The 7,758-nt window shown below is 58.0% G+C and overlaps 1 long non-coding RNA gene across 1 annotated transcript; it reads right to left on the bottom strand.

Moving 5' to 3' along the window:
• Window positions 1–234: 234 nt before the first annotated feature.
• LOC116543715 lies at window positions 235–3,452 on the bottom strand. The gene is made up of 2 exons (XR_004265675.1): window positions 3,304–3,452; window positions 235–577 (listed from the first exon to the last, which is right to left on the bottom strand). It is a non-coding gene; the product is annotated as an uncharacterized LOC116543715 (long non-coding RNA).
• Between the last annotated feature and the right edge of the window lie 4,306 nt (window positions 3,453–7,758).

Genomic DNA, 7,758 nt, shown 5'->3' with positions numbered 1-7,758 from the left:
TGGAAAAGCACAAAGCTTTATGCAGTATAAGGCATATCCTGAAGTTGAGACTTATGTACTTATTTTGATTAAAGGTGAAATAAAATTGCATTTAAATCTGCAAAGCGGAGGTGGTCAGGAAGCTGAAGAACTCCCTGAGATATGGCTTGTTGCAAGTTTATGACATCATGGCAAGTGTTTACCACGTGTACACCTTAAAGACAGGAAGAAAAGTTAGCACGGAACATTCAATCCAACTGACTGAACTTTTACTGGGCACCTGTGATGTGCTGGAAAACCCTGGGTCTCTGCCACAGTGTGGCCTTGAGGTGGGTTATTACAGGGTCAGGGAAGTGCGGGCCGTTTCCATGATGAAGATCCTGTGAACTCCGGCGCGGATGCTTGGACCCCACGGGCGGTGTGCTTTCTCCATGAGCCTCCAGAAGCTACGCAGGGTCTGGAGCTCCGCGGTTCTCAGGCTGCTGCCTTGTCCTTGGTATGAACCTCAGCGGCTGCCGGGGCCTTGCCTGGGTGCCTCCCCGGGCCCTGCAGCATCTTGTTCCTCCCCTCCAGCTGCTCAGCCCATCCTGCTCGGAGCCTGGGGCAGGCAGTAATTTCGGCATTGTGAGTCAAGCTCTCTGAACTGAGCGACTGCCAAGCCTGCGTCTCTCAGCACCTGGGCACCTGTGAGAGCAGGAGTGCAACACTCCCTGTGGGGCTGGGTGTCACCGCGTCCCTGCCCAGTGGCAGCCGTGACCTTGCAGGATTTGGATTACAATGCTAGGGAGCCCAAGGTGGGTGGATCACCTGAGGTGATCCCAGGTCCCCCAGGGCCCTGGGACCTTGTGGCCAGCCTCAGTTTAGGCTGCTGCCCAGCAGTGGGGTGGGGGAGTCTCACACAGGACCCTCCTCACAGGAGAGAAAAACTGTGTGCCCTGGGAGGCAGCCTGGGCCCCCACATCTGGAAGCTTCCAAGCCCCAGAGAGACTGAGCCTGAACTGGAGCTCTTGCAGCCCCGTCTCTGGTCTGCTCACAGAGCGGCAGGCACCCTCCTGCAGGACGGGGCGGTCTCTGTGGCTGCCTGGGACCTGTCTGTGCCCCGCCCGGCCGTCTGCGGGTGCCCACTTCCTTCTCGCCTGCCTGGCTGGCCTCACCGGCTTGGCCGGGCCACAGTGGATGGTGCTGTGTTGTGACCTCAGCCCCACACATGGGGGGACTTGGTGGTGGGAATGGCCTGGTCAAGGTGAGGTTCAGCCTCCCCCAGACCTGGGCAGATCCCCACCTCCCCACGGCTCCTGCTTCATTCAGCCTCAAGTGTGTTTGGCTTTAGCTGTTGGAGAGTGGGGTGGGTGCCAGGCTCCAGCCAAGGGTGAGCTGCGTTCATGAGGACACTTGTCCCAGATACCCAGGGCCCAGGTGAGATGGCATTGCTGAGTGGCGGGCAGTGTGGCCCTGATGGCTGGCCCCACGGCGATGGCCCCCGAGCAGCAGCCACGTTCACCCTCACCAGGCCACGGCGATGGCCCCCGAGCAGCAGCCACGTTCACCCTCACCAGGCCAGGGCTGTGGGCCCAGGACACCCCATGCGTGAGGGGTCAGCGGGCGAGGGCATCAGCAGCTGCCACTGTCCCACAGACACATGCCCTCAGGCCTGGAGTCCTTGGCCCTCACTGCTGGCTACCTATCCCAGAGAGGCTGCCAGGATAGCCAGGCCTGTGGTGATGGAGCCGGCCACCTCTTTCCCTCCACCGGGGACTCTAGGGACCCCAGCCTGGGGCTGTGAATGGCTGGCCTCCCGCACAGGGCCTGCTCCTCTCTCATGGTGGCTTCCCGGGGTGGGCTTGGCCCAAGGGATCACCCCAGCACACTAGGCTTCATGCAGGAGGAAAGTTAGGCTGCTCTATGGGAGCCCTAAGAGTGACCTCCTTCACAGCAGCAATTGGCCTCGGGGCATGGGCAGAACCGGGCTGTGTGGGTAGATGAAGAGGGTTATGCAAACCGAGACTCTGCTGGGCTGAGAGACCCCAGTGCTTGCCTTTGCCCCCAATCTCCACCTCAGGTGCCAGAGGAGGAAGCACAGACGCACAATTCTGGGCCAAGCCCACTCCTGGCACCTGCACCCGGGCAATGGCCAGAGGACACCAGGTCACAAGGCACACACATGGCACACGGAGGCACACACAGGAACACACGGGCACACACAAGCACACACAGGCACACAAAGGCACACGAAGACACATGGAGGCACATGCAGGAACACACAAGCACACGTGGGCACAGGCGGGCACACGGAGGCACACGCAGGCACACACAAGCACATGTGGGCACACAGGCACATGAAGGCACACGGAGTCACATGGAGGAACACGGAGAGACACACAGAGGCAAGCAGGCCCAAGCCCGGGAAGTGCAGGGCAGGCACTCGGAGTGAGACCTCTCCTTCCCCACCGTCTGCCAGGCACCTGCCTGGTGCTGGGTCTGTGCTGGGTCCGTGCCAGCAGTTGTGTGGCTGGTGAGTGGAGAGGGGCACCCCCAGCTCTGTGGGGCTGCCTCGGACTAAGGAAGGGGCACCATGGCTCCCCGGCTCAGGGCCTGAGCACTGAGGGCTGCCTGAAGTGTCCGGAAGCAGCTGCCGTGTGAAGGTGTGTTTGGCAGCAAATGAGGATCAGCAGCACTAGGGTCTTCCCGCCCAGCTGTCCCTGAGCAGTGGCCACACCCTGGGTCGGCTCAGGGTCACCCACTCAGCACCTGGAGACCCCTGGCCTTGGCCCTAGGAGAGAATGGCGTGCTGGCTTGGTGTCTGCCTCCTGAACACGTCTGCAAGGAGGAGGAAGAGTGTAAGTACGGACACGTCACTCAAGGGCGTCGATCCTCAGAAAAACAAGCCAGAGAAAGACATTTTCTCCTGGAAAACTTCCTGTGATCCTGGAAGGAGTGTCAGGGAGATGGCAGAGTGAAGAGGGTGTGGGTGCTGGGGTGTGGGTGAAGGGGGTTTGGGTGTTGGGGTGTGGGTGAAGAGGGTGTGGGTGAATTGGCCGTGGGTATTGGAGCATGGGGTCGCTGGGATAGGGTGTTTGATCTGGGCTCCTAGCTACATGGTGTCCTGCCATTTCCCACTTGCTATTGAGAGTGTGATTGTTAAGGTGAGTCAATGACTGTCAGTTTCCCCCTGGGGTGCGCCCCTTTCGCAGGCTTGGAGCTGAGGGGTTCATGGTGGGTAGAGGCCTAGGGCTGTGTCCCCGCACGGTGCTGGCTGGGCTCTGCCCTGGGTGGCAAATGTGGCTCGGGTACGTGGTCCCTGTTGTGCGGGACACCCCGACTCACTTGTTCAGGGCGCTCCTGCGAACCCTCATGTCCTCGTTCTGCAGGTGTCTTGCGTGATGCTCGATTTTTTTCTCCCAAAACATCTTTATCCCGCCTGCATCGTATGCTACTCTTCCAGGATTCTTCAGAGTGAGGCTTTCACCCACATTCTGGAAACAGAAAATGGAGAAGAGCTCAGACGCCTCGTGCCGCTCCTGTGGAGGAGTCTGTGCTCCAGCACCCGACGGCAGAGGAGCTGGCTCAGCCTGGAGCATCGGGGTCCCCGCCTTCCTGGCGTGGGAGGATGGAGGAGGCTGCTCTCAGAATCAGGCCTCAGGTGGCCCCCGGCTGGCTCCATCACACTCTACCCGCTCCGCCTCCTGGAGCAGTGTCCTGGGTTGGCAGAAGCAGAAACTGAGGACGGATCCCGTTTTGGGCTTTTAGTTGTTTCAGAATCTAAGTCCCGACATGCCTCTAACTCTCTGTGTCGGGTGATCTGTGGCCCCACCAGCGAGGCCCATGTTTCTCAGATGGAGCTGGCTCTGATGCTGGGTGAGTCCATTGCTTGTTTTTGAGACGGGGTCTCACTCCAGTCTCCCAGGCTGCAGTGCCATGGTGCGATCTCAGCTCACTGCAGCCTTGACCTCCCGGGCTCAAGCGGTCCTCCTGCCTCAGCCTCCTGGGTCGCTGGGACTATGGGTGTGCACCACCATGCCTGGCTAAGTTTTGTATATTTTGTAGAGGCGGGGTCTCACTAGCTTGCTCAGGCTGGTCTTGAGCTCCTGGGCTCCAGCTATCCTCTTGCCTCCGCCTCCCGAAGTGCTGGGACTACAGCCGTGAGCCCACGTGCCTGGCTCAGTGGGCCTCTCTCGACGCCCGGTTATGGGGCACTTTTGGTTTGAAACATGTAAACCTGGCAATGGGGTTGAACGTGGCAGGTGACACTGAAAAACAGTTCTGCGATTTGATATGCTAGAGTGAGGCTGACTGAAAATTTTACTGTTCAATTATTTTGGACTTGTGCATCTATGACTCAGAAATTGGGACACCGGCCGTCTTAGAATATCAATCTGCAGCCATCAGGAATGTCCAAGGCCAGGCGCAGAGGCTCACGCCTGTCATCCCAGCACTTTGGGAAGTGGAGGCGGGTGGATCACCTGAGGTCAGGAGATCAAGACCGGCCTGAACAACATGGTGAAGCCCTGTCCCTACTAAAGATACAAAAACTAGCTGGGCGTGGTGGTGCATGCCAATAATCCCAGCTACTTATGAGACTGAGTCAGGAGAATCGCTTGAACCTGGGAGGTGGAGGTGGTAGTGAGCTGAGATGGCATCACTGCACTCCAGCCTGGGAGACAGAGCAAGACTCCATCTCAAAAAAAAAGAAAAAAAAAACTGTCCACGACAAAGGGAAAGTGCCAAGTGCCGACAGCAGCAGTCTTTTCCAGAGCCTTCCTCCTGATTTCACCCAGGGGCGGGAGCCTGCTCTGCTCTGCTCCAGGTCAGTGCTCTCTGGGATGTGTGGAGCCTGCCCTGGCCTGGCTCCATGTCTCTGTGGTTGGTCCTGCTCTGTGCTTGAGGATGAGGTTTACACAAGGGATCCAGGGCCACACTCTGGGGGTGAGGCAGCAGGTCTCGGAATGAACGAGGCTTCCACAGTCCTGGGCTGCCTGAGCCCCTAAGCCACTGTCCTGAGAGCTCCTCGGGGCCTCTGGGGTGGATGGAGCCATTTCTGCAGCCTGGCTGCTCCCTCAGGGCGCTCTGTTCTTCAGCTTGGCCTTGGAGGCATTTCTCCCCCTAACCCCCACTGTTCCCTCTTGCTGGGGAAGAACACAGGGTGGCAGGAGTGTGGGGAAAACCAGGCAGCTGACACCCATAGGCTCGTTCCCTGCAAACACGTCATCTGCTTCAGGCAGAGAGGGTGAGGGCTCGGCTCAGGCTGCAACGAACAGGGGCTGAGGACTCTTTCGAGGAGCTTGATGTGGCTTCTGGCTGGGGGCTTCCAGCTGCGAGGCGTGGACGCTGCAGCCTGAGTGGCCTGTCGTGATGTGGGCGCTGGGTGCTTTGTTGGGAAGCTGCCCCTGGAGGGCCACAGAAGTTGCCCATCGATGCCTTGCCCTTTGTTCCAGAGCTTAGAAATGCAAAGTCAATCAGGAAGGAACTGAACTCAGCCTTGTCTGCCTGTGCTGAGGACGCCGGCAGTGATTTCCATGAGTGGAAACTCAGCCAATGAGGAGGGGGGCTGCACGGAGCCCACCAGCGAGGGCCAGGCCCAGCCGCTTACCCTGGACTTTGCATCTCCTCTGGTGTCTGGGCTGGTGTCGGATTCAAACCGAGTAACAGCTGGAAAACATCTGACAGCTGAGACCTGGCTGTTTTTGGAGGGGCTTCAGAGAGCAGCGTGGGTGTTAGAGCTTTGCTCTCAGGACGCTTAACCCCAAAGGCAGCCCTTTAAACCCTCATGGCACGAAAACAAAGCAACGGCAAAAGGAAGAACCAGCAAACCAGCAGAGGCAGAGAAAAAGCAGACGTGAAGGTACGTGTTAGGAGGCAGGAGACGGAGACGCTGACCCCCAGAGGCGTTGACGTCAGGAATCCCAGCGGGAAAACAAAATCACAAAGCTCGGTTCCCCTGGTGAAGCACAGGTGGGCTCGGGTATTGTGCCAGGTATCTCCGCGCTTTGCTCACATGAGGGCCCCCAAATGCAGTGCCAATCTCTCAAGCAAGGACAGCGCTTGGCACATCACAAAGAGCTTACTTTTCCAAGCATTTCTCAGAGACCCGCGGGTTTTCCTGTCTGTCAGGGTTCTCGGCCTGTCCTCTCGGGGGTGGGCGCCTGTGTCTTGTCTGCTGCTCTCTGCTATATGGGTTCGGTGACACCCACGCTTGGCATCGGTTCAGTCCCAGAAAGACGCACCGCCCTCTGGGCACCGTCCCTGGCAGAGCTGTCCGACCGGGGGCAGCTGTTGGCGGCGTGGGAGTCTGGAGGGCAGCTGGCTGCGTATCCTCTGCCCTCAGCTCCCGTCAGGACTGGATTCTTCTTTTGATGGCTGCTCCCAGGAAGCCTCGTGGGTGGGAGGGGCCGGTGCCAAGGCAGGGGCATCGGAGCATCTGGGAGTCCCTGGGTTTGCCCACTTCTGTGTCTCAGGAATGGCAGCCTTTGCACTTAGCGAAGGGGAAATGTGTATGACAAAACAGCGACACAGACACCCTTTAGGCAGGCGCAGAGATGCTTAGGGTCTCTCTGCCCAGTCCATACACAGATTGACTTATTTATTGTGAGGGGCTGGCTCAGGGGCGACCGGCTGAGCGGCCTCTCGGTCTGCCACTGGGGACCCAGGAAAGCCTTCAGTGTCCGCCCGACGCCGAAGGAGGTTGGTGCAAATTCCAGACCTCGGGCCAGAGATGAAGAGATGAGGCGTCCTGGGCCTAGCAGGAGGCGGGAAATCGGAGGCCACTCCACCTTCCTCCCCACCGAGCCCGGTTAGGCCGGTGGAGGGCTGGGTGACACCCAGCACTCAGCACTTACCCAGTCCACCAATTCGGAGGCCAGTCTGTCTGTCTGGAAACACCCTCCCAGCCACACTCAGAAACACTGTCCCTCGCAGACCTGGTGCCCTCAGGTCGATGCATAAAGTGAAGCCCCCAGGGTTTGTCCTGGACAGGGCCCCTGTCTCAGGCTCCATCCCTCGAGGCCTTGGGGAGCTGTCAGCAGGGTGAGGGCCAGCCCCCATGTTCTCTTTTCAGAGAAAAGCACAAAGTCACATTTACAAAAAAATTCCAGTGTCACTTATTTCTTTATGATGTTTCCAAGTAATTGATAGTTTTAAGGTGAAAGTTTTTGGGAAATTTTCGTTTACTGTCATAAAGCAGAATGCACACTTTTTTCTTTTTATTTTTGAGACGGAGTTTTGCTTTTTGCCCAGGCTGGAGTGCACAATCTTGGCTTACTACAACCTCCACCTCCCAGGTTCAAGCGATTCTCCTGCCCCAGCCTCAATCCTGAGTAGCTGGGATTACAGGTGTGTACCATCACGCCCAGATATTGTTTTATTTTTAGTAGAGATGGGGTTTCTCCATGTTGGTCAGGCTGGTCTTGAACTGCTGACCTCCGGTGATCCGCCCACCTCAGCTTCCCAAACTGTTGGGATTACAGGTGTGAGCCACCCCGCCTGCCTTACACTTATTTTTTATATTGTCCTTCACAGTTTTTTTTTTTTTTTTTAACTGGAGTTCTGTGGTGTCATCAGTGGATTGGGAGCTGTTTGTGATTTCCTGAGCCCTGGAGTATGCTCAGGACACCCTGCTCTGTGGCTCCCGGGGACCTGGGGCTTGGCTTCAGGACCCCCGTGACTTTTCCCAGCACACAGAACACCCGCTGCGAGAAGTGGAAATGCAGCGCTCACGCAGCAGGGGTGGGAGATGCCGGTGAGAACCAGCGGCTGCTTCAGAAAAACCGCTGCGGGGGCCCAGAT

The sequence above is a fragment of the Sapajus apella genome, unplaced genomic scaffold (assembly GCF_009761245.1).
Source record: "Sapajus apella isolate SASKATOON/1434 unplaced genomic scaffold, GSC_monkey_1.0 scaffold194, whole genome shotgun sequence".
Taxonomy (NCBI): Eukaryota; Metazoa; Chordata; class Mammalia; order Primates; family Cebidae; genus Sapajus; species Sapajus apella.
This window is presented reverse-complemented; position numbering and strand designations above follow the sequence as displayed.